At 43.8% G+C, this 25,455-nt stretch overlaps 1 protein-coding gene across 1 annotated transcript in view; it reads left to right on the forward strand.

The window, feature by feature from the left end:
- Nucleotides 1-19,959: 19,959 nt before the first annotated feature.
- The window catches only part of SLC4A5 (solute carrier family 4 member 5), a 125,929-nt gene continuing 120,433 nt past the window's right edge, over nt 19,960-25,455 (forward strand). The window contains exon 1 of the mRNA XM_054018141.1: nt 19,960-20,049. The gene's annotated coding sequence lies outside the window, so the exon portion shown is untranslated. The remainder of the gene's footprint in view (nt 20,050-25,455) is intronic.

The following is a 25,455-nucleotide window of genomic DNA, read 5'->3' on the forward strand; positions in this document are numbered from 1 at the left end:
ATGCTGGAATTTGACACCTATCTGACAGCCTGTGCTCAGAGTAGGTGGCCATTTTTGTAGCTGCAGAGGAAAGCTTCAAAATAAATCAACTAGAATGTAACACAACGGGTAGGTGCATTATGCAAGATTTTTCTCCATGCTGAAGTACCCTTTGCTGGCCACTGCAGCAGGTGGGATACCAGACCCGATGTACCCAGTGTCTGATCAAGTATGGTAATCCCATGTTTCCATCAGCTGCAGACAGAACTTCAAGGTAGCCAGGTTATTAGGCAACCTGTTCCCTTTTAAGTTAATGATAAAACTGCTGGGGCGTGACACTTCAGAGGTTCTGAGCATCCACTACTTCCATTGACTTCAATGGGACTTGTCAGGTGCATTTTAGAAAACCAAGCCACTTATTGTCTGCAATTGCAGCAGGACTGAGTCCGTTGTAGCTTTCCTAAGACCTTCCAAAGCCGCCTTCCAGGTTCTAACCCCTACCCCACTCCAGAAAAGATCTTCTTTTAAAAATTCCTTTAGTTTAACCTAAATAGTCTCCTCCTATTTTAGTTTTCCTGTTTGAGATTTGAGATTTTTCTTTGCCCTCCTATGGAGGCATCTGCCTTGTTGAGCTTCTTGACAGGTCCCCTGCCTGCTCTGTGCCTTCCCCTACCAAGCTGTCACATCAGGAAGCAGTCATCCACAAGACTGTTTCTTTACATTTTTTTTAAAACTCTGGCTTCTGAGCCTTATGATGTATAATGCATACAGCAGGGAAGCATAAATCATTTAGCATGTAATTCACCTTTTACTTGATTTATTTATTTTAAGAAACTGTTTCAATGTGTAAGCGTCAAGGTTTCAGAGGAGTCTGTAAAAAAACAAAAAAACAAAAAAAACCCAACCAAAGGGCAAAAGTACAATAGGAGAGGAGGAGATGGATACAATTTAAACCTTTGTCCTGGAGAAAGTCGTATTGTCCCAGACTGCCTGGATCATTCACTTTCTGCCGCTAGCTCCTCTTCAAAAGTCCTGATCTGGCAGGATGCAACTTCGGTCTGGGATTCTCATCTTCTTTTGGCATGCTAACAATTATGCTACACAGGCCTGATCCAGTACCCACTGCAGTCAATTGAAAGACTGGATCTGGCTCCAGGAGGCTTAAACTTCTACCTGTCCTGTCGGAAGGGAGAGTCTTTCTTTCTTTCTTTCTTTCTTTCTTTCTTTCTCTTTCACAAGAACTCAATGCTATTCGTGGAATTCAATCTATAGGCCAGGGAGAATTTTGCATCTCAAGGACTGTGCGGCCTTCATTCTGGGCAAGTCTGATTGGTTTCTCTCTCACAGTTGTGAGGAGTCTGACGTTCAGTTTGGATGTTCTCTGCCCCCCGTGAAAAAAATGATCCTACCCGTAGAGAGGGTTGGTCCTTTCTGAGGATACTGACTCCAATTCCAGATTCAGAGCAGGTGTTAAACCACTTTGAACCACAGGCCACTTGCTAGGAGCACGAAAGGCATACTTTATTTGCATGAAAATGTAATTTAAAAAAATAAATAAATTCTTAAGTGTAATCTCTTTCTTTTGACCATGTATGAAGGATGAGATACATAAAAGCATCTGCTTGGTACATATCACCAGCAATGAAAGCCAAGCCGTCCTACAGCCCAGTTAGAGAGAGATCAGACTGAGACCCCAGATTTTCAGAAAAGCTCAGCATGGTTGGGTGCACACTGGGTGAAGAACAGCTCTATTGTTTAAGCTGAGCATTTTGGAATCTTTAGTCTCCTGAAAAGCACAGGTGTGGATAACCAGTAGTTGGACATGGGGCAGTGTTTAATACTCCAGGGAGCACAGTTGGCTCCCTCATTCATTTTGTCAAGTATCAGGGGGTAGTCGTGTTAGTCTGTATCTACAAAAACAACAAGGAGTCTGGTGGCACCTTAAAGACTAACCTATTCATTTTGGACACCCTTGCACTGAAGATTTCTGTAGGATTGTGGAGGCAATTGCATAGCACAAGTATTATTACTATTAGGAATTATTAACCGGTATCAGGATTGTGGTTTAACTAATGCAGTAATTAGATAGCAGGGTGTGACATTCTGTACCTTGGGGGAGTACCCTGTAACCCCCATATTTCTCATTTATATATAATTGTGATCTTGCACATAAAGCAGGCCATGTGAGGTATCAGGGGAAAGGTTATGAGCTGCTGAAAGTCATTTCTCCATCCATATATGTATAGCATTAATGCATATGAAGTTATGAGAATTGTGTTGTATGGTTGTCACTAAAACATGCTGTAAGTTCTGTAAGTTAGAGAATCAGCCAGATATTAGCTCCCCAGAGGCAACAACAAGGAAAGTAACCAACGCCCAGGGTGTCAAACAACTCATCAACAATCATTGTCCAGCAAGGGAGCTACAATTCAATGACTCACCTGCATGCGGCCACACTAGGGGAATTGCTCAACCTTGCCTGGGAACTCAGCAATGCCCCCCAGACATGCCTGGACTTGTGTGTTCCCCAAACACATGGGACTGAGGGTATAAAACAGAACAGAGCAGGCCCATGCCTCGCCTTTCTCCTTCTCCCACCCATGCTGCAAGCGACAAGGACACTGAGAAGACTTATGATGAGGGGACTGGCCCAGATTTCAAGGGTGAAATCTGTGTACTATGAACTGCAATATCCAGTGGGGGGAGAAAAACTGCTTAATCTAAATGTTACCCAGTCTAATAGGGTTGAGAATTTAGACTGCGTGCTTAGATTTTATTTCTTTTGGTAACTAACTCTGACTTTTTGCCTAACACTTATAGTCACTTAAAATCTATCTTTTGTAGTCAATACATTTGTTTTACTGTTTATCTTTATCAGTGCGTTTGCAAATCTGCTCAGGTTTTGCAAAGGCTGGTGTATATCCACTTTCCATTGATGAAGTGATCAAGCAATTATAAATTTGCACTGCTCATCTGGAGCAGTGCAAGATGGTATATTCCTGAGATACAGTGCTGGGAGTTGGGCGGGATTTGTTTCTGGTGCCTTTCTCTGTGTGATTCATGAGTGGCTCTGGGAACATTCATGCAATCTAGCTCCACATGCTGTTGTGCTGAGTGATCACAGAGCCTGGAGGGGTTTGCTGCTTGTCACTAGCAAAGCATTGTAAGAGGCAGCCCAGGCTGGAGAGAGTTAAGGAGGCACAGCGGTCCCACAGTTCCAGGCAGCACCCCGGGGTCCTGTCACACGGGGTTTCAGCAGAGATGTGCAGATGCGCAGAGATAGAAATGAAGCTCTTTGCTATCATGGAGTGGGACCTGGAGGTCACAGAGTGCTAGGACAGCCACAATATGTATTTACCTACCAAGGTGGGCAAATAATTCACAGTTAACTTATTCTGCAGGCTTCATCTCTTTTTCTGTTCGTGGCTTGTCCATGAACAGAGAGGCATCTTCTCATTCAAAAATATCTAACCAGTAATTCATAATTTGTTTGCATCTCAAAAATGATATTCAAAATTTTGTTGGCTGTATAGGTCATGTGGTATTGTCTCTATTTCCTGAATGGTTGAGCGCAACTCTTCTACAGTAGGTCTACACTGCAAGTAAAGGTGTGATTGTGGTGCAGTAGACATACCTCTATTAGCTTTCATATGGCTAGCATGGGTAACAAATTAAATTAAATTAATGGAGATATCCTATCTCCTAGAACTGGAAGGGACCTTGAAAGGTCATCAAGTCCAGCCCCCTGCCTTCACTAGCAGGACCAAGTACTGATTTTGCCCTAGATTCCTAAGTGGCTCCCTCAAGGATTGAACTCACAACCCTGGGTTTAGTAGGCCAATGCTCAAACCACTTGAGCTGTCCCCTCCCCAATAGTAATGTAGACATGGTGGCATGGGCTAGCAACTCAAGAACTTACCCAGGCGCCTACTCTGGTTGCTAGCCTGTGCAGAACCATGTGCTGCCACGTCTACACTACTATGGTTATAAATGCTAGCTAGTATTCATCTACATCACACCTTCCCTTGCAGTGTAGACATAGCCTAAGAAGCAGACTTCCAGTGAGAATTCTCAAGGTGATGAAGTCAAACTCATTGGAAAAATTCAAGCTCTTTTTTGGAAAATGCTATTCATAATTCATCCAGCTATTCCGACTCAGGGCTGAACACTGCTGCGTCACCATTACTTTGGCATGTTTCTCTGATGAATGGCAAAAATTTCTTTAATATTCCTAAGCAAAAGAAGCAGCTCAATAACTACAGAGGTATAACTGTAGATGTGAGATGTGTACTTCATCTGTGAATGTCCCTCGTTCCCATTATTACCCACAGGAGTTATAGCAGGTGCATAGGTCAGGTGAAACACTTGGCCTTCAGGGTTAACATACAGTATGATAATTGCTCACATTAAATGCAAAAGCTGTAATTTTAGGAGTGAGAATACATTTACAGTGATTGTTGCAAATGCCCCTTTTTAATGATCATATTTTGATGCACCTCTGAATATTAATCAGGAAGGATTTTGAAGCCTGGAGCTGGATTTATTAATCTGACCATAAATTGCGTAGTGTAGTAATTGCAGCATGGGTAGAAAATGTGGGAGGTGTGTTTCATCGGGGCTTGTCGCCCCATGAGTGAAGCTAAAAGTTCCTCTGAAAGCAACTAACCTAACCATTTTGCCTTCGTTTGTATTAATTGGTTGAGTATCATTCAGATGCATCACGCTGCTCTAAAGAACTTTTTCCATTGGTGTTACAAACTATAGAAAGAGGATCTAGTTCACCCACCACTGAAAGGCAGCCATTGCTGGGGTGAATTATGCCAACTGGCTAATGGACCAGAACCACACCTGATTTAATTCAAAGTTCTTCCCACTCTGATAGGTTAAAAATGTCTTGATGGATTTTCTTTAAACTACATACGTGAACAGAGAACATTTTTCTTCCGCATTGAGAAGCGACATGAAAAAATTCAGCCCAAAAAAGGAAACGAGAAACAACTGAAAAATAGAGAATTTAGGGTTGTATATGGCAGTGGTTAGTCAGTCAGGTTAGTAACTCTTTTAAAACTGTGGAGCAAAGGTTAGCCTTACAGATGGTTTTGGGAATGCCCCAAGCAGTCGGGAAATGTGGATGTGCCAGGATTTCCACACTACGTTGTCCTCTGCTCTCTACGCTGACTTCCCATAGAATATTGAGGCAAATTCATAGTCTCAATCTTTATCTTCAGTGTGCTCAGTGGTCTGGGCCTAGCATTTCTAAAATCTCCCCTAAAGCTCCAGAATGAAGAGCATGATAACTCTGCTCCTCTGGCAAAATAAAATTTTATCCTATAAGGGTCAGGGTCATCCATGCAAGAGACACAGAGCTTCCTCCAGGGCTGGCTCTAACTTTTTTGCCGCCCCAAGCAAAAAAAAGAGCGCCGCCCCGCCGTAATACCCCCCCGAGCGCCGCGCCGTGGAAACACACTCCCCAGCACCACGCCGTGCTGCTGAAACACCCCCCTGAGCACCGTGCCGCCGAAACACCCCCCCCAAGTGCCGCACCGTGCCACCGAAACACACTCCCCCTGAACACTGCGCCACTGAAACACACACCCCCTGAGCACCACGCCGCCAAAACACTCCCGCCCCCCAGCACCGCCGTGCCAAAATGCCCCCCCCACTCCCCGAGCACTGCGCCACCGGGAAAAAAAAATCCCAAGCGCTGCAGAAATGGAGTTATTGGAGACTCTAAAAGTGGGAAACTGAGGTAGGCGCACCTGTCGTGCCATGGTCTGCCACAGGAAGGCACTCCAGGTAGAGGTATAGATATTGATTTCAAAGGCCCAAAGAGTTGAAGGTGTTTATAAACTCCCTCACTGGCCAACAGTAAACAGTGATAGGTTTTGAGGTTATTTTTAAACAGAGCACTTGGTTTTATTCAGTTCCTTGGCAAACACCCAAAAGCATTTATTTAAATTGAAATTTTATTGATTAAACACAAGAAAGAACATGACAATAAAACAGGCCTTTTTATTGAAACAGTGGTTGAGTGATGATGTAAAACAAACTTAGTTAGACCTTATCAAAGTCTTTCTCCTTTTGGAGTCAAAATATTAGTCTCTTTATTTTCAGAGCAACCTTTCTTTGATGAAAAAAAGAAGGCTAATTTTACTCTCAGGCCTGATGTGAAGGGTATTCACTCATCCTGTTCTTATCAAACACACAGACACAAGGTGGACGAGAGATGGGATAGAAAAGATGAGTGAATTACGGCTTTTGTTGATATTTTTGGAACACTGGTTAGTTTGCTGGTTAGTTACGAGTGGATGCTTTGGCTGGCAAGACAACCACAACAATTGCTGCTTGGACCCTGGTTAGTTGCCATCTGGTCAGGGCTGGGATCTAATTGGATCCTTTCTCTTTAGACGGAGCAGGTTTGGATGGATGCAATATGATTGACTTCAGGATTCAATGAAAAGCCAAGAGAAAGCATAGGAGGAAAAAGAATGAGGAGTACTTGTGGCACCTTAGAGACTAACAAATTTATTTGAGCATAAGCTTTCGTGGGCTAAAACCCACTTCATTAGATGCATGCAGTGGAAAATACAGTAGGAAGATATATATACACAGAGAACATGAAAAAATGGGTTTTGCCATACCAATATAACGAGACTAATCAATTAAGGTGGGCTATTATCAGCTGGAGAAAAAAAACTTTTGTAGTGATAATCAGGATGGCCCATTTCCAACAGTTGACAAGAAGGTGTGAGTAACAGTAGGGGAAAAATTAGCCTGGGGAAAGAGTTTTTATTTTGTGTAATGAGCCGTCCACTCCCAGTCTTTATTCAAGCCTAATTTAATGGTGTCCATGAGGAAAGAAACAGAAAATAACCTCAACAAGAGAAGGGAATACAATGCAGGATCTTGTATGCCTTTGCAGTTCTGGTAATTAGATATCCCCACTGGTGGGCTGAAGACTGGATGTCATGATAATGTGATGACTTTCAGCACTCACAGGTGAAAACAAATTTCCTGTAACAAGAGCAAGGCCAGCCGGTCCTTTAGATGAGTCGTGATGAGCTGCAGGGCTGGCAGGTCGGGAGATGAGCTGGGATGCCAGGTGGGATGGGAGATGTGAGGTAGAGCTGAACTGAACTGATCTTTTTTTTCAACAGTGGAAATGGAAAAAGTGGGCAGCCTAGTTCATCCCCCTCGTTATTTTCGCCACCAGTTAGTAATATCCATCTCACCAGTTTTGGTCTATTAGCTTCTGGTTCCACATCTTCTGTTTTCACCAAGCATAATTTTAACAGTCATTGGATTATATCAACGTGGCCTTTTTGGTTTAGACCAGCGGTTCTCAAACTTCATCGCACCATGACCCCCTTCTGATGATAAAAATTACTACATGACCCTAGGAGAGGGGGACCGAAGACTGAGCCCACCCAAGTTGCGCTGCCCCAGGCCGGGGGAGGAAGGGAAGGGCCAAAGCTGAAGCCCAAGGGCTTCTGCCCTGGGTGGGAGGCATGTAACCTCAGCCCCGGGCAGTGGGGCTTGGGCTTCAGCCCTGGGCCCCAGCAAATCTAACACCAGCTTTGGTGACCCCATTGAAATGGGGTCGTGACCCACTTGGGGGTCCCAACCCACAGTGTGAGGACCCCTCGTTTAGACTAATCCAGCTTCTTTGTCTGGTTTGCTTGTGTTTGTTACACCATTCAACGTTGTAAACAACTTGACCTATTTTTCATGGTTATTTTAACATCTTATGAACAGTCACTTGCTTTTTACATTTGAGCCCACAATAGAGGTACACTTTTTAGGCCCAATAGTCACCTCAGCCTTTCTCCCCACCTCACATGACAGGTAGTATCCCTTTAAATGGTTTGTGAGCTCTCTAATGGCACTCACTGGGTTCTGTGTTGTAGAAGCTGCCGGAAACCAGTCAGAGCAGCAGCATGTATGTAGCTACACCTTGCTCGTTAGTGTGTCATTAGTAAACACGGTTTTTTGGGACCCAACTGTGCACCTGAAGTTTTGTCATATTGTAGATTGTAGGGTAAATAGTAGAAGACACAACAGCTGTGCGATGCAAGAGGCCAGACTAGATGATCACAATGGGTTGTTCTGGCTTTAGTCTAAGAAATCCATTTCTTCTTGCTATTCCAATGTGCCTGTGCACCTGCAGTTTCCTGCCTGGTCTCTGCTAAGCACCTTCACCACACTGTTAGCTTGTTGGCTCTTCTTAGCCTTTCCTCTGTGCTCCAGCAAGTATGCGTATCCTTTCGCATTCAAAGAGACACGAATCTCTTTCCCATTATCTGCATATCCATAAACATGCACTCTGGTCTCGGTAGGATTCCGTTATGATCATGTAATTAGAAAGTCTTGGAAGCAATTGCTGCTAGTGATGATTTTACATAAAGACTGGCATTTAAATTGGTCTCTTTTCTTCGTCTTCTCCAAAAGAATTGGAGCAGCTGTGTTTACTCTTCTGCTGCTGAAAACCGCATTAAGAAAATATTTGGATATGTGCGTGGAACAGTGAATTACTCCAACAATGTACAGTAATGGTTAATTAGTTCTCAGTTTATTCACATGGAGTCCATGTGAGCTGTTCTTTACCTACCACTCAAGCCTTCTAGAATAGGCTTTTTTTTTCCCCCTTAAAATTTCTCATTCGTGCAGGTCCCCCAATGATGGAAGCACCAGTGTTAATAGGACTAGAGGTAAGTGCCAGCCAGTATTTTAATCACCATGTCATCTCACCTTGCTTCGAGCTGTGCTAAATAACATAGTAGATCAAGCCCTGCAGCCATATCTACACAAGTGCTGTCACTGTGTTACCGCTGGTGGAAAAGTTTAAAGAGAAAAGTCTAATGGAGACATGATCTTGAGGTGATGCATTAATGCAACCGGTGTTCTGAGTTTAGCCAAAATCTGGGTATGCACAGCAAGCTGAGAACTGTGTTAGAAGCAAGCTGATTTCTAAATCACTTGCACCAGGTGTTTTGATCTCTACTGCTTTGGAAGCTTCTTTCTTGGTTTAAGTAAAATTAGCTGTTGAATGTACTTTCTGATGACATGCACAACTTTTAGCCTCTACCTATTAGATTCAAACCAATGGCTCAGCGAGATGAAAGGTTCCATCTCTCTACATCAGCTCCTTAAATATCTAGTCCACACCTGTGATTTAATGGCATTACTTCCCAGTAAAACCTACCACATTACCATATGTGTATGCAATATTTTGGCCTCCAACTTCATCTTTTGTTAACTCCTGTGTAAGCTTTATCTAACTGGATTCAACGAGGAGTGTCCACTAGAAGGGATTCAGTCACTTTAACTCACTCCTTGACCTCTGTTTAGCGTTAGCACTGCAATAAGAACAATTTTGCTGTAAAGGCATATGGTGTCTGCAGTTGAGGCAGTCCTGTAGCCTAGAGAATTGATGTGTTTTGCTGCATTTTTAAGGTATTTTCATCATGTTCCATTCCCTCGGTTGAACATTCTGAGATTTACCGCCAAGGCCCATAAAGGCTGTCTGACCTCTAGGGAATGAAATGCAGTCAGCAGGCTTGTAATGCATTGTGTTGCTTCTCGGAATTCACCACTGAATGTAATCTTCCCTTGCTCAGAAAACCATGGATTAACTACTAATCTCAGGAATCCGGACCAAGGGAAAACAATCCATTAATCCAGACTACTTTAAAAAGAAAGATCTGAGAGAGTTCACCTTGTCAATCCAATTATTCTGCTTCTTATGTGACTTACAAAATTCAGATCCTTATCGGAAGCTGATTGGACAAAGCTGGGATAGAGATCTCACTTGTTCTGTGGTATTACATTGCTTTACTTTCTGGTATTAGACAAGTAGGAAACACAGACACACTTGAAAGAGAAGCAGATACATTAGCTGAATTTAAAAGAACATCTAAAAATCCGTTGATGAGCGCTGGTTTGTATGAAGGAATCTTATTGTTCTGTCTTTCTCTAATTACATATATAAAGGAGCAAAAAAGAGATGAAAGATAGGCCTCATATTAAAGAGGGATTTTAGCTTTAGCGATAGTCACCTGCTGTTAGGATAATACATGTGAATATGCTGTACATAAACATCTCATGCTAGCATGTCTCATTTTGCTGATGCAGGTAAACCTCAGTTTTACAAAACTCTGTTAACCCCAAAATGCCTGTGTGTCCCTATCTTGCCTGCAGGCTATTGCATGGGTCCAGCAATACAATGTTAAGGATTTTAAAAAAAAGCTTTGGAAAACACACACTCATGCAGTTTCACGGATCTAGCCAATTGAGATTTAATGGAGTTCAGGAATAAACTGCCCTGTGGACAAGTTATCCCATAGCTGTTGCCTGCGGGGTTTATTGCACCTTCTTCTAAAGCAGCTGGTACTGGCCACTGTTGGAGCCAAGATAGTGGGCTGATCCAGTAAATGGACCATTGTTCAGATCCAGTGTTTCAATTCCTAGTCTCCCTCCCAAATCCAGATTTTACAGTGTCCACTGGACTTTTGCATAACCCAGGCTTTTGCCTGAATTATCAGGATTCATAAATACACATAATGGTTTGAATAGTCTGTCGAGTGGCAGGAAAGGATGCAACGAGGTCATTCTGGTCCTGATGCAAAGGCCATCAAAACCAATGGAAAAATTTCCATTGGTTTCAATAGGTTTTGAATCAGGCTCTTTGTGGGGTGGATTTTAGAGACAGGAGGCTGAGCCCTCAAGAGTCTATAGCACTAGAACATCAGTCTAACAGAGAGATGCTTAGTATTTCAGTAATGGCACCCATCGGCGTTAGCGATGTCACTTCACCTTGCTACTCACCGATGTGTTTAGCAGTGGGAATGTTCTTGCTCATTACAAGCAGCTGCTGTTCAGTGAGTCTTAGCAGATAATCCCTGTGTAAAAAAATCATTTCCCTGTCGCACCTCTGAGTCAAGAGGGACGACTTGGTGTAAACACTGCGTGTGATGAGACAAATGTGTCTGGTATGTTTCTCTTTCACAAATGCTTTCAGGTGGCAGCAGCCTGGAAAAGGTGCTTTTTAAAAATCTTTTTTCAATTATTCCCTTTATTTTAGCTGTATTGTGCTGCCAGATTTGACCCTCAAGCTGGGTAAGGGATGACACCTGTGGCCATAAGGTTACAAGTATTGTTTTCAGTGCCCTGGCCGGGTTCTAGTCTGGTTAATAACATTGCCAAAAATTCTGTACCATAACAGTTGCAGAGCTGGGACTGTAGCCCATGCAACAGCCCCTGATCTAGCCCCACACTTAGAAGAAGGATGGTCCAGTGGTTAAAGACTAATCAAAGATCTGGGTTCAAGTCCCAGCTCTGTCACCGACTCCCTGGGTGAACTTAGGCAAGCCACTTGGCCTCTGTGTGCCTCAGTTCCCCATCTGTACATTGGGATAATGGTGCCGTCCTGCCTCTCTGCGGTGTTGTGAAGATAAATATATTAAAGCCTGTGAGCTGCTCAGATACTATGGCAGCGGGGACCATATAAGTACCCTAGATACACAGACTGCCTCCTATAATCATGTGTAACCCACACCAAGTGAGAGTGGGTCTCCCTCTTCATAGAATATCAGGGTTGGAAGGGACCTCAGGAGGTCATCTAGTCCAATCCCCTGCTCAAAGCAGGACCAATTCCCAACTAAATCATCCCAGCCAGGGCTTTGTCAAGCCTGACCTTAAAAACCTCTAAGGAAGGAGATTCCAGCACCTCCCTAGGTAACCCATTCCAGTGCTTCACCACCCTCCTACTGAAAAAGTTTTTCCTAATATCCAACCTAAACCTCCCCCACTGCAACTTGACACCATTACTCCTTGTTCTGTCATCTGCTACCACTGAGAACAGTCTAGATCCATCCTCTTTGGAACCTCCTTTCAGGTAGTTGAAAGTAGCTATCAAATCCCCCATCACTCTTCTCTTCTGCAGACTAAACAATCCCAGTCCCCTCAGCCTCTCCTCATAAGTCATGTGCTCCAGCCCCCTAATCTTTTTTGTTGCCCTCCACTGGACTCTTTCTAATTTTTCCACATTTTTCTTGTAGTGTGGGGCCCAAAACTGGACACAGTACTCCAGATGAGGCCTCGCCAATGCCGAATAGAGGGGAATGATCACGTCCCTCAATCTGCTGGCACTGCTCCTACTTATACAGCCCAAAATGCCGTTAGCCTTCTTGGCAACAGGGGCACACTGTTGACTCATATCCAGCTTCTCGTCCACTGTAACCCCTAGGTCCTTTTCTGCAGAACTGCTGCCTAGCCACTCAGTCCCTAGTCTGTATCAGTGCATGGGATTCTTCCGTCCTAAGTGCAGGACTCTGCACTTGTCCTTGTTGAACCTCATCAGATTTCTTTTGGCCCAGTCTTCTAATTTGTCTAGGTCCTTCTGTATCCTCTCTCTACCCTCCAGCATACCTACCACTCCTCCCAGTTTAGTGTCATCTGCAAACTTGCCGAGGGTGCAATCCACGCCATCCTCCAGATCATTAATGAAGATATTGAACAAAACCAGCCCCAGGACTGACCCTTGGGGCACTTGGCTTGATACCGGCTGCCAGCTAGATATGGAGCCATTGATCACTACCTGTTGAGCCCGATGATCTAGCAGCTTTCTATCCACCTTATAGTCCATTCATCCAGCCTATACTTCTTTAACTTGCTCTTAAGAATACTGTGGGAGACCATATCAAAAGCTTTGCTAAAGTCAAGGAATAACATGTCCACTGCTTTCCCCTCATCCACAGAGCCAGTTATCTCATCATAGAAGGCAATTAGGTTAGTCAGGCATGACTTGCCCTTGGTGAATCCATGCTGACTGTTCCTGATCACTTTCCTCTCCTCTAAGTGCTTCAAAATTGATTCCTTGAGGACCTGCTCCATGATTTTTCCAGGGACTGAGGTGAGGCTGACTGGCCTGTAGTTCCCCAGAACCACCTCCTTCCCTTTTTTAAAGATGGGCACTACATTAGCCTTTTTCCAGTCATCTGGGACCTCCCCCGATCGCCATGAGTTTTCAAAGACAATGGCCAATGGCTCTGCAATCCCATCCGCCAACTCCTTTAGCACCCTCGGATGCAGCGCATCCAGCCCCATGGACTTGTGCTCGTCCAGCTTTTCTAAATAGTTCCGAACCACTTCTTTCTCCACAGAGGGCTGGTCACCTCCTCCCCATGCTGTGCTACTCTTCTACTAAAGGCTGGTCCATATAGGCACTGAAGGTCTTGGGTTCAAAACCCATTTTCCACCCAACATGGCACAACACTGGAGTTTGAACCCAGAATCTTCAGCACTAAACATATGAGCTGCTCTCCCCCAGATGAGATTCGTAAACCTCCGATGCTGACCAGCCATTAGAATGGGGACATGCACTTTTAGGGTGAGTTATGCATGCCCTCTGTTGAGGACAGCAGTCTGTGGAAGCAGAGGGTGTAGTATAGCGAAGCGTAAACTGAACAACAGAAAGCTGAGGGGACTCAGGTGGAATCTGTGGTGGAAAACAATGCCGAGTTATGTAAAGGATGAGGATGGAGAGGAGCCTGTACCCACAATTGCTTCTGCAGGGGAAAAAAGACAGTGTTTGAGGGGGCAGAAAGATCAGTCCAAGGAAATATTGGCGAGCTAAAGGGCAGGCCAGGAAACAATTATGACACTCAGCCAGGCTTGGGAAAGGTTAGAACATTCATCACAGGAACTTTCAAATTAGCCCGGCGTGGGCCGGGAATAACAATTGCAGGATGACTAACGAAGGTTGCAGCTTTCTGGAGTGTTCATTTTTGCAGTTGAATAAGCAGTCAGCAATAGCAAAAGTGTTCTGAATGGAGACCAAGCCAGCTATGGCCCTAAGGATGGAGATGGCTGGTGGTAGGCACCATACACAGAGGAATCTTCATGCAGAGAAGTCTTATTTCTTTTCATTCCCCCTCCCCACTTCACCCTAAGGGGGAGGCTTTGCTATAATTAGGATTGCTAGCATGGTCTGGTGATTATAATACAGAACATGAAGTCAGGATTTCTGTTCCCAGCTCCACTGCTGATTCAGTGGTGCTGCTTAACCTCTCTGCAGCCCCAGCTATTTAACAGGTATGTTGCATTTCACTTGCTTCAGAGTGGGTTTATGAGGCTTAAGTATTGAGGGTGACATCCTGGCCCCAGTGGGAGGTTTGCCATTGACTTCTAAGAGGCTAGAATTTCATCCTGAATGTTTGCAGAAACTCCAATGGAACTGCTGCATACATAGATAATGTCATTCCAATGAAATCCAGCCATCTGAGACCTTCATTCTGCGTCGCTGTGAACAAAGTATCACAATAAGCAAGTTGTTCATTAATACAGTCAGTCATACATGGGAGCCTTAGTCACAAATCTAAAAATAATTGCTCTCCATTAGAGATGATTGAAATTTTCCAATTTCCATTTTTCAGTCACATTTTTGTTGACATTTTTTTATTTACAAAAAAATGTACACTGATGACATTTTTGCCGTTTTTTTTTTTTTTTTTTTTTTTTTTTTTCATGTTTTCAGTCAGAACATCCCAGGGAATCTGCTCTTTTGGGGGAGCTAGGACCCACTCTACCCATGACTGTCTTATGAAGGCCCCACCTGGGGTTATTGGCTGCCCCTGACCACTGATTAGTAAATGAGCACCTGGACCTAATAAAGGTTCCCCAAGCTCAGTTAGAGGGGTCCTGAGATGGGAGGCTCCTATGGAGGGGAGTGCCCGGGAAAAGTCTGAGCTAGAAGGTGAGCTCCCTGGGGAACCTACCAGGTTGGGGAGCTTGTAAGCTGGTGCTCCTAGAGATGGGGGCCTCCTAAGTGGAAGGCTGGGGTCAGCAGGTATCTAAGAGGACCTGGTCTCATCTGGGAGGTCTCCCAGATGCTTTCCAGAAGCCTGACCTGGCAAGGATCACCCACTGTCTCTGGAGAAGTCACAGTGGATGGACTTCTCCAGACAGCTGACTCCAGAGAAGGCTATTACTCCAGTAGGAGCAAGAGGCCTAGCCCCAGAGGGATTAGAGAACCAACAGAACTCCATGGGGAGAGCTTGTAGAAGCAATCACTGGACTCAGGTGGCGGACATAGCCTAAGATTGACCTAGTCATCCCACGGGGATGTTGGGGTGAAAGTTTTGTTTATGTTCTGCATTGGCTTTTCTATGAATAAAGGAGACCTTGCACAAGGGGGTAGCATTTCGCTGGCTGTTTGGACTTTCTCATACCCTTGTTGAGGGGAAAACCAGCTAAGGGCTCACTTGCGATGCCACGCCCACCTAGGTGGGGGGCATGGGCTGAGTCAAACTAGAATGATGACACCCAACTAGTCAGAATTTTTCCACTTTTGAAGAATTCTGATGAAATTTTGAAAATTTTTTGGAATTTGTAGGAGAGGTTTCTAAAAAAAATCACCAAACATATCAAGTAGCAGGGGATAGCCATGTTAGCCTGTATCCACAAAAACAACAAGGAGTCCGGTGGCACATTAAAGACTAACAGATTTATTTGGGCATAAGCTTTTGTGGTAAAAAACCCACTTCTTAAGAGCAGTTTCCCCAGCCAGCTGTGTTATCTATCAATCAAGTTCAGTTCACTGTTGTTTACAGGATTGCTAAGTATTCTGGCAAGTGGCAGTTACTTGGAGTTTTGTGAATTATAGCATAAATTAATATTAATCCAAAAATTCATAGAATTTGTTATGCGCTTTTTGTTGTTGTCCACTTTTTAAGAAGTTTAGATATCTAGCAAAAGCTCATAAGTAAATAACCAGCCACACCCTGCAAATAGTGAAAGAAACAAAGTGAATAGTTTATGAATAACTGATAGATTGAGAATTGTTCACTCAAACTACTCAGCAAATCTTGGATTCACTGGCAAAAATCAGGTTGAGTCCATGAGCAGAAAAAAGGGCAACATTTGCAACAGCCATTATTTGCAATGAATAATTCCACCATCAGATCTCAGCTGTAATTATTTTTTAAAATATTTGTTTTACTTGCAATGTGCATTAAAAGCCCTCCTAATAAACACAACTAAATAAATATGGCATGCACCTTTCCTGTCAATTACCAAGTCCAAACGATCATCCATGGAAGGAAAGTTCAGCTTACTCTACTTTTCCTTAAATACAGTACAGGCAATAGCCATCATCTGTCTTTAAAATGTTCTCTGCTGTGCAGTCTAGTAAGTAATCAGCGCCATAGGCAATGAGTATTCAATCAGTAGGACCCAAGTGCACTCTGTGCCAAATACATTTATTTGCCATATAGTTCATTTTTAAGCAAGGAGCTGTATTGCCTTCCCAGGGCGGATTTTTCAGGGCATCAGTCTCTGAATGGCAACACCTCTGCATGGTTGCAACTACAAGTGTTGTCCCTCCTGTCAAGCTCAGGTATTCTGAAAGATAGCTTCCGGCACTATCCCTTCTGCAAGGCTTTGTTGCTCTGTGGGACAGGAGTATCCTTGTCCAGGAATAACGCCGGCCCTGGGAAACCCAGCTGGCTGCTTCTCCTCTCCTGCAGTCATCTAGCCATAAGTCTGTAATAACAGCCAACAGGAAGGGGTGGCAGTAACAATTTGTGTAATAACGAGTCAGGAAGGGAAATGGTGCATTCCTTTGTGAAGCCGCAAATTGAATTCTACATGGGGCCCAGGACAATGGGGATGCTATCAAGTATCAGGGGGTAGCCATGTTAGTCTGTATCTACAAAAACAACAAGGAGTCTGGTGGCACCTTAAAGACTAACAGATTTATTTGGGCATAAGCTTTTGTGGGTAAAAACCTCACTTCTTCAGAAGCATAGAGTGAAAGTTACAGATGCAGGCATTATATACTGTGGGGCCATGCGGGTACCAATAGCAGTGCCACTGACTTGAAGAACCCTGGACGCCCCATCATCTCAGGCATTGGCACTCTTACAGCAGGATTATCTGGCTATTTGGACTCTCTCCTCAGACCCTATGCTACCAGCACTCCCAGCTACCTTTGAGACACCACTGACTTCCTGAGGAAACTAGAATGCATTGGTGTTCTTCCTGAAAACACCATCCTGGCCACCATGGATGTAGAAGCACTTTACACCAATATTCCACATGAGGATGGACTACAAGCTGTCAGGAACAGTATCCCTGATGAGGTCACAGCATGCCTGGTGGCTGAGCTTTGTGACTTTGTCCTCACCCACAACCACTTCAGATTTGGGGACAACTTATACCTTCAAGTCAGTGGCACTGCTATGGGTACCTGCATGGCCCCACAGTATGCCAACATTTTTATGGCTGACTTAGAACAACGCTTCCTCAGCTCTCGTCCCCTAGCGCCCCTCCTCTACTTGCGCTACATTGATGACATCTTCATTATATGGACCCACGGAAAGGAGGCCCTTGAAGAATTCCGCCTGGACTTCAACAATTTCCACCCCACCATCAACCTCAGTCTGGACCAGTCCACACAAGAGATCCACTTCCTGAACAGTACAGTGCAAATAAGTGATGGTCACATAAACACCACCCTATACAGGAAAGCTATTGACCGCTATACGTACCTACATGCCTCCAGCTTCCATCCAAGACACATCACACGATCCATTGTCTACAGCCAAGCCCTAAGATACAACCGAATTTGCTCCAACCCCTCAGGCAGAGTCAAACACCTACAAGCTCTTTATCAAGCATTTTTAAAACTATAATACCCACCTGGGGAAGTGAGGAAACAGATTGACAGAGCAAGACAGGTACCCAGAAATCACCTACTACAGGACAGGCCCAACAAGGACAATAACAGAACACCACTGGCCATCACATACAGCCCCCAGCTAAAACCTCTCCAGTGCATTATCCATGATCTACAGCTTATCCTAGAAAATGATCCCTCACTCTCACAGAGCTTGGGAGACAGGCCAGTCCTCACTTACAGACAACCTCCCAACCTGAAGCAAATACTCACCAGCAATTACACACCACAGAAACACCAACCCAGGAACCAATCCCTGTAGCAAACCTTGTTGCCTACTCTGTCCCCATCTCTACTCTGGTGACACCATCAGAGGACCCAACCACATCAGCCACACCATCAAGGGCTCATTCACCTGCACATCTACTAATGTTATATATGCCATCATGTGCCAGCAATGCCCCTCTGCCATGTACATTGGCCAAACCGGACAGTCCCTCCGCAAAAGAATAAATGGACACAAATCGGACATCAGGAATGGTAACATACATAAGCCAGTAAGTGAACACTTCAATCTCCCTGGTCATTCTATTACAGATTTAAAAGTCACTATCATTGAACAAAAAAAAACTTCAGAAACAGACTTCAAAGAGAAACAGCAGAACTAAAATTCATTTGCAAATTTTAACACCATTAATCTGGGCTTGAATAGGTACTGGGAGTGGCTGGCTCATTACAGAAGCAGCTTTTCCTCTCCTGGAATTGACACCTCCTCATCTATTATTGGGAGTGGACTACATCCACCCTGATTGAATTGGCCCTGTCAACACTGGTTCTCCACTTGCGAAGTAACTGCCTGCTCTCCATGTGTCAGTATATAATGCCTGCATCTGTAACTTTCACTCTATGCATCTGAAGAAGTGAGGTTTTTACCCACGAAAGCTTATGCCCAAATAAATCTGTTAGTCTTTAAGGTGCCACGAGACTCCTTGTTGTTTTTGGGATGCCGTGTACATTACAGGCCTGCAAGCCATTAAAGTCAAAGGGAAAACTCCTGAGGCATCAACGGGAGAAGGACAGGGCTGACTTTCTGGAAATCTTGAAATCCTTCAGATGGAATATGCAGTATAAATAGAAGGGACAATTAAACTCTGCATAGTGATTATAAGTAGAGTGTGTGTTAATTACATAGAGTTAGGAGAGCCCTGCCCTTAAGAGGAGTGTCTGAATGGAGAGTGGGGTGATGTTCCCACAGCAATCACATTCATAGCTGGAGGAATCAGGTTAGGGACAGGAGAAACCAGAACATATGATGAATCAGATAAGGGGCTCAAATATTAGTCTCTCCCAATTGCTTTCACTCCCTTATAAGACAAAGGGTGGTTTTTCTAAGGGCTAGCACTGCAAACGGAGCCTGGACTCTGAAAAGCTGACACTGTTCTTGCCGCTGCTTACATGGATAAAGATTCTGCAGTCTGACCCTAGCTGTTTGCTCTGTGGCTGATGCATGAGACTGCTTAGAATCCAGCTGACCCTCCTATAGCTGCAGCTGCTGCACAGGGATAACAAGGCAAGCATCTGTGTCTCATTAAAATCAGCAGAAGTGACTCAGCTGAGTAGAGCAACTTACCCCTGTGCAGAGCTGGTGTAAAGGGTCCACAGACCCCTCTGAAGCACAGCACTTGTAGGGAGAAGATGTGCTGAGTATGAAGATGCCAATTTTATGAGTACATTGTTTGTACTTAAACTCTATGAATTTATTATTTAAGGCCAGAAGGGACAATCAGATCATCTAATCTGAATAGCCCAGGCCATTAAACTGCGCTCAGTTACCCCTGTGCTGAGTCCAAAAACTTGTGTTTGGCTCTAGCATATCTCCCAGAAAGACCTCCAGGGTTGACTTGAAGACATCAAGAGATGGTGAGTCCACCACTTCCCTTGGCATCTTGCTCCAATGTTTAGTCATCCTCACTGCTATAAATGTGCGCCTCACTTCCAGTTTGTATTTGTCTGACTTCAGCTTCCAGACGTTGGTTCTTGTTCTGCCTTTTTCTGCTAGATTAAAGAGCCCTGTAGAATTTGGTATTTTCTCCCAGTGAAGATTAATAATAATAATAGTAATAAGTTTTTAAAAATGGGATTATGTTCAGGAAAGTATATGCCTGAGAGCACAGATGAATAAGTTTAAAAAACAATTTCTAGAAATTTTTATGAGCTACGTAACAATTTTTTTTGCCCTCTCCCCTTAACATTTCAGGAGTAACCTTTTCAGTAGCACTCACCCCAGGCACATGTGGAGAGAGGCCCGGCTGTGAGATGACTGCCATGGAGAGATCTGGGAACGTGAGGGTTTCATAAAGGCTGAAGAGAAAAATGGAGCCTGATAAACACACAGGGTAAAATGAGTAATGATGTGGACTACACCAACAGCACATTGCTGCATGGCATGTGGTGAGGGAAATTGTGGGGCTGTAGTACCATCTTGTGGACAGGAAAAATACTGTCTGTCTCTGCTTTTCACTAAACCATTCTTAAGATACAATTTGGAGAGAAATCTGTCCCTTCAGACAAAGGGACAACTCCATGTTTGGGATAAACAGGGTGCAGCTTCTGTGGCACTAAAGGTGAGTTGTCCCTGGGGTCTCTCAAAATCCTAGTGTCAAAACTTTAAAAAAGAATCTACTTGTGACGGGTTGGATCACAGAAACCCTCTTGGGAGCTGCCACCTGATGCGCCAAGACTACCTCTGCTCCCGTTTTCCCTGCCAGCTCAGGACTCCAGCGCCCTGTCTTGCTGAGCCGGACACTCCCGTCTGCTCCAACAAAGACCCAGGGTCTGAATTACTTGCCCCAAAGCTGCAGGTTTACCTGAAAATAGCTCACAGAAGTGTGCTTGTCTTTAGCACTCAGATGCCCAACTCCCAATGGGGTCTAAACCCAAATAAATCCGTTTTAAAGCTTATACAGGATAAACTCATAAATTGTTCGCCCTCTATAACACTGATTGAGAGATATGCACAGCCGTTTGCCCCCCCCCAGGTATTAATACATACTCTGAGTTAATTAATAAGTAAAAAGTGATTTTATTAAATACAAAAAGTAGGATTTAAGTGGTTCCAAGCAGTAACAGACAGAACAAAGTAAGTCACCAAACAAAATAAAATAAAATGCACAAATCTGTGTCTAAACAAACTAAATACAGATAATCTCACCTTAGAGATGCTTCAGTAAGTTTCTTCCTCGGACTGGACACCTTCCAGGCCTGGGCACAATTCTTTCCCCTGGTACAGCTCTTGTTCCAGCTTAGGTGGTAGCTAGGGGATTCTTCATGATGGCTCTTCTCTCCTCACTTTGTTCTGTTCCACCCCTTTATATATCTTTGACATAAGGCGGGAACCCTTTGTCCCTCTGGGTTTCCGCCCCCCCCCTCACCGGAAAAGCACCAGGTTAAAGATGGATTCCAGTTCAGGTGACATGATCACATGTCACTGCAAGACTTCATTACCCACTTGCCAGCACACACATATACAGGAAGACTCACAGGTAAAACACAGCCATCTGCAGACAATTATCCTGGTTAATGGGAGTCATCAAGATTCCACACCACCATTAATGGCCCACACTTTGCATAATTACAATAGGCCCTCAGAGTTATATTTCATATTTCTAGTTTCAGATACAAGAGTGGTACATTTATATAAATAGGATGATCACACTCGGTAGATTATAAGCTTTGTAATGATACCTTACAAGAGACCTTTTGCACGAAGCATATCCCAGTTACATTATATTCACTTATTATCATATTTTTATAAAACCATATAGACTGCACAACGTCACACTACTACTAAAAATGGTTGCATTGTAATTTAGTATGTAGAATTTCTCTGGGGGCAGAACTGTTGTATATTGTCACTCTGTTATAGACAAGGACTAAGAATTATAGGTAGCCAGGTAACCTGAGGTTGAGTGATTGAGATTCCTTGCTAGCAGGGAGTTAGAAATGGGGTGTGGTGCACTGGTCTTGTGGTTAAGGCAATGAACTGGACTTGGGAGATGTGGATTCAACTCCCAGCTCTGCCTGAGACTCCCTGTGTGACCTTGGTCAAGTCACTTCCCCTCTTGTGCCTCACTTTCCCATCTGTAAAATGGAGAGATTTCTTTTCCCCTACCCTTAGTCCGTCTTGTCTTGTACAATCTTTGGGGCATAGACTGTGTCTTCCTATGTGTCTGCATAGGAGAGTTTGACAGGAAATGATTTCCCTATCCCATTAAAATTTTTGAGATTTCAGAAATTTTTCCCAGCCCAAATTGGGACCAAAAATCAAACTTTTGAAAACTTCTACAAACTGAAAATCTGAAGGGAGAGGAGGGAAAGTTCAATTCAATCAAAATGTTTAGTTTTGATAATTTTGTTTGATTTTTTGACCATTTAAAAAAAATGTTCTATAATTAGCATACATGTGAAAACAAGGTTACTGTATTTGGAACTGGAAAACTGAAATGTTTCACTTAGAAAATGTCAAAATGGGATGTTTTGAGAATTTGAAAAGTTTTTTTGTTTACATTTTTGCGTGCCTAGCTTTGTTGAAACTGACTCTTTCTCATGAAAAGTTTTGGTTTAAACAAATTAGCGTTTTACTGAAAAATTCCTGACCAGCTTGAATGGAAAGCATCTACAACAAATAGAGCTCTGATCTTGCTTGCAGTATGTAGGGGCCACAGTAATATAAAAATAATGAATGAAACTCTTAAATGACCTAAACCCAGAATGTCAGTGTTAATCTGATGCTTTCCAATTTACCACGGTTAGAAACAAATGCGGTGCAAAGGGAGGATTCTTCTATGGGATATCCAGCCCTTTAAACTAATGATATTGGACCTTAAACCTGTTACTGATACAGGACCCATCTTGCACCTCAGATCAGTATAATTTCAGGGCATAGGGTGGGGAGGAATCCATGTGTTGAGTAAAGAAATAGTTTGGGGCCAGGTTTAGTTTTTCTGCAATGGCAACTGTTCAAAGCAGGTTAGAAGTTTGTGATGTTCAGAGGAGTCTCCAGGGAGATGGATTTGCAGACGGTTGAAAGATGCACTAGCAGGGGATGGGGGGAAACTTGAATTTGTTTTGAGATCCCTGGCACTACACACTTTAGGAAAAACTAATTAAAACTCAGAACATACCTGTGAAGTGAGTAAATGTTACTGATTGGTATAGAAAAGTTAATTGATTTGCCCAAGGTCAGTGGCAGAATCAGAAAGAGAACCCAGGAGTCCTGGCTCCTAGTCATGCTGCTTTAGCCTTTAGAATACCAGAACCATAGGAAGTAGAGATGGGAAAGGTGTCTAGGAGTAAGAGGCAAGTCCATGCCCCAGCAAATGCAGGATTAATCCCTATTACCATGCAATTTTGTCTCCAGAAATGGATCGTTTTCATTTTCAATTCCAAGAAAATTGCGTACAAGTGTTAGAAGGGCTAAAACACTAAGGAGGGAGCAAAACGGTGCAGGATGGTGTTTAACTATCACCAGGGGGATGAAAGCAAAAGAAGCTTTAGGCCAAATATCAGAAAAAGAGTGTGTGGAATAATCTCCCAAAAGGAACTGGGGGAGAAGGGAGCGGGGAAGCCCCTATCACATTATCTTAAGCTGCAAAATGTCACTTCCCATTCCCGTTTCTCCTTACCAATGTGACCAGCTATCCAGAAATTATATTGACAGTTGTGATGCAGATTTATTGATATTTCATGTTAAAAGGATAAGTAGATCTGAACAGCCCAGGCGTGAAATATAACTGGACAGCTCAGATAATCAGTGTGTGTGTGCATATAAATGGATGTATTCGTGTAGAGCACAGGGCTGTGTGCAGTAATTGCAGTAAAACCTAAAGCCACATGAAACTCACCCACTTTGGGGGATCATAACAAACTCAAGATAAGATCAGAACTTGGATCAGTGGAGGATTTAGAACAGAAGCCCATTGGAAATGCACGGTTCCATATGAGAGAAACCCAAATGAAAAATACTAGCTCAGAACACATCAGAACTCTAGGGTGTTAAAAATCGGAGCCCTGATCTGAAATTTCCAGATGATCCCTATTTCTAATGGGCCCAACAAACGTAAGATTTTAAGCAGTGGTTCTAATCCATGGTTTTGGTCCAGGCCTCTGTGCAATCAGTGCAGTGATAATGTCCTCATTCAAACGGAGAAGGGTCAACAGGCAATGGTTTTCCATACATCACTGTGGGGCCAGACTTGCAGCCATTGCAAGCAGCTGGTAGATGCCCCAAAGCCCTGCATGACACAGCAGTTCATTCTCAGTGCATGCTCTCCTGCCTCAGAGAGAGCAGAGGCAGAGGTGACTCTCAGCTTGGTTTTTTCGAAAGCCCTCCTCTGTCAGGACGGGGGCTCTGTCGTTGGTATGGCTGCACCCACATCATAATTTAAAATTCATACCGTGATTTGTGCAATTCAGGAGTCTGGACTTCATGACTGCTTGTTTAACTCCAGATCCTTCGAGTGGTGAGTGCCCTCCATCCTTATGGAACTCTATAAGCATTGAGGATGCTCAGCACCTTGCCGAATCAGACCCTTAGTGCCAGAAGGGATTTTCAACAACAGCATCTAAGTGACGTAGGAACAGAAGCCTTATTGAAAGGGCCAGATCCTGCAGACACTTAGAGTATGTCTACACTGCAATAAAAACCCAGCAGCACCGCTCCTCAGAGCCTGGGTCAGCTAACTCAGGGTCACAGGGCCCAGCCTTTGGAGCTAAAATAGCAGGGTAGATGTTCAGGCTCTGAGACCCTCGCAGGGTCTCAGAGCCCAGGCTCCATTTTGAGCCTGAACGTCTACACTGCTATTTTTAGCCCCGCTATCCTAAATCAGCTGACCCGGGCCAGCTGCCGCCCTGCCATGTGTCTTTTATTGCAGTGTAGACGTAACCTTAGGCATGAGCTTAACTGGAAGCATTCAGTGAGACCACACCATGCACAAAGTTAACCACCTGCATAAACGTTTGCTGGGTCAGGAAGAGCGTACACGCAGCCCTGATTTTCAGTGCTCCTGAGTTCTCACAGTGCCCTCGATTTCAGTGGGAGCTTTGTCTGGTGGAGTTGAAAATCAAGCTCTTAATCTATATGCAATATTCCAGATTATAAAGATGTGTGGTTTTAACTCGGGCTGTCTGATATCCTTTCAATGAAATCTTAAATACCTTGAAATGTGAGGTTTTCTTATTGTGTTTGTGTCACAAAATACGTTCAAGTTTGTACAAAAAAATTCAACTTTTGAATTTCTTTTTATTTATTATTTGGATGCCTAGGAGCCTCCATCGTGGACAATGACCCCATAGTGCTAGGTGCTGTCCAAAGAACCGAACTTACCTGAATAACTGCCTGATGAACTTCTCATCTGAATAGACAAGAATGACACAGCGTGGTAGGGAAGGGATGCAACACACAAGCAGAGTGAACAATGTGATGGTAGCAAATATCATGTTAGTTCCATTATTTCTTTTGAAGGCCATTTGGGAGTGGAAATTGGGCCCATTTTAAGCAAAAATTGGTTTGATACTCAGGTGAAACCTTCAAAATCTTTGACTTTTCAAAATGCCATTTCAGTGAAGATCAATTCCCCCCCACCCCACATCCAAACACACAAGCTTTCAAAGTTTGGTGTTCTTTGGGGGTGGGGGGAGGGGAGTTAGGGTGGAAGCTCTCATTTTGTGAACATTTCACTATAAAGACAAAATTCGGAGATTGCTAAATGGCCTGGAATGCAATTATCTGTTTTTTCTTTATT

The sequence above is a fragment of the Malaclemys terrapin genome, chromosome 2 (genome assembly GCF_027887155.1).
Source record: "Malaclemys terrapin pileata isolate rMalTer1 chromosome 2, rMalTer1.hap1, whole genome shotgun sequence".
In the NCBI taxonomy this organism is placed as follows: Eukaryota; Metazoa; Chordata; order Testudines; family Emydidae; genus Malaclemys; species Malaclemys terrapin.